This window comes from Camelus ferus, chromosome 9 (assembly GCF_009834535.1).
Source record: "Camelus ferus isolate YT-003-E chromosome 9, BCGSAC_Cfer_1.0, whole genome shotgun sequence".
NCBI lineage: Eukaryota > Metazoa > Chordata > Mammalia > Artiodactyla > Camelidae > Camelus > Camelus ferus.
In genome coordinates, this window is record NC_045704.1 from 36,588,162 (window position 1) to 36,589,504 (window position 1,343).

The window sequence follows — 1,343 nt, forward strand, 5'->3', positions numbered from 1 at the left end:
GATGGATGTGTGAGTTTGGCACCAGCCTGACAGGGCCCTGAGCCCTGGAGGGCCTCAGATCAGACCTAACTGAATTTGTAATTTCCAGTGGTTGGGCCTGGTTTTGCAACCACTGGTTTCCTTGGTAGGAAACAAAAAAGAAGCAGAGACAATAGAGATAGAGGTAGAGATACAAAGATAGATGGAGAGAGATAGAGAGAAAGAAAGGATTGACCGACAAACTGACACAAAGAAAGAAAAGAGAGAGAGATAGATGCAGAGAGACACCCCACCTCCCCCGTGGCCTGGCCTGACCAGGAGGGCAGGGCACTGGTATCCACCCGCTTTCCTGGACACCCACCCGGACCCACCGAGCCTGTTGGTGGCCCCCTCTAGCCTTAACTTACTCCTGGGGCATCCCACCCTCTGTACCTAACCCCCACCCTCCCTGCCCAACCCCTACCCTTCCCAGTGTGCTTTGAAGACTTTGCTGAGCAGCTTTTGCAGGTGAGAATTTACTACTATCAGACCCTCCTCACAGCCCCTGGCTACCTGCCTGCCTTCTCCCCCCAGATGCCCTGGACTGGATTCCCCTTCTCCCTCCTCCCACCTAGCAAACCATGAAAGACAGGAAGCCCCAGCCCTTGTTTTATGTAAGTGTCTGTGTTCCTGGAAGGGAAATCTTAAGAGTGTGGACATTACAACAGTTGAGCCACATTATCTGTCTTTGTGGACAGACTTGGTGAATTTGAAGGCTTAACATTATAGACATCTATTTCTCACACTGAAGATCTCAGCTCCCTTACGCCAAAGTCTCAGGGTTAGTAATCTGTCTTCAGAAGAACAGCTGCTCCAACATCTGACAGGCCTGGGGTCAAATCCTAGCTCGGCTGCTCAGGGGCTGTGTGACCCTGGCCTGTGACTGCACCTCTCTGAAACTCAGTTTCACCCTCTGTAAGATGGGCATCATCAAGTCCTTGCCTCGTCCTGAGAGCATTAAGGGAGGTGATGAAAGTAAAGTGCTCAGCACTGAGTCAGCATGAGTTAGTTGGCTCCCCAAGGCCCCCCTGGGCCTAAAGAAGAACCAAGTGTAAAGTAAATTGTGAGACTCTGCAGCCTGTTTGTAAACTAGGAGGATGTGAAGCTTAAAGCTCCTTTCCAGATTCCTTGTACAGCTTTGCCAAGTGGACCAGCCCTGGGTGGGGAGGAGGGAATGGAGGCCTGGGGAGGCCCAGCAACCTGGCCAAGGCCACCCTGCAAGCTGGGCTGGTGCTGGAGCTGGGTCCTCCCTGGGTTCTAGAGATTTCAACTCCTCCCTGACCCCTGAGTCTTAGGGGAAACTCTAGGCTGTGGCTTTTTCTTGC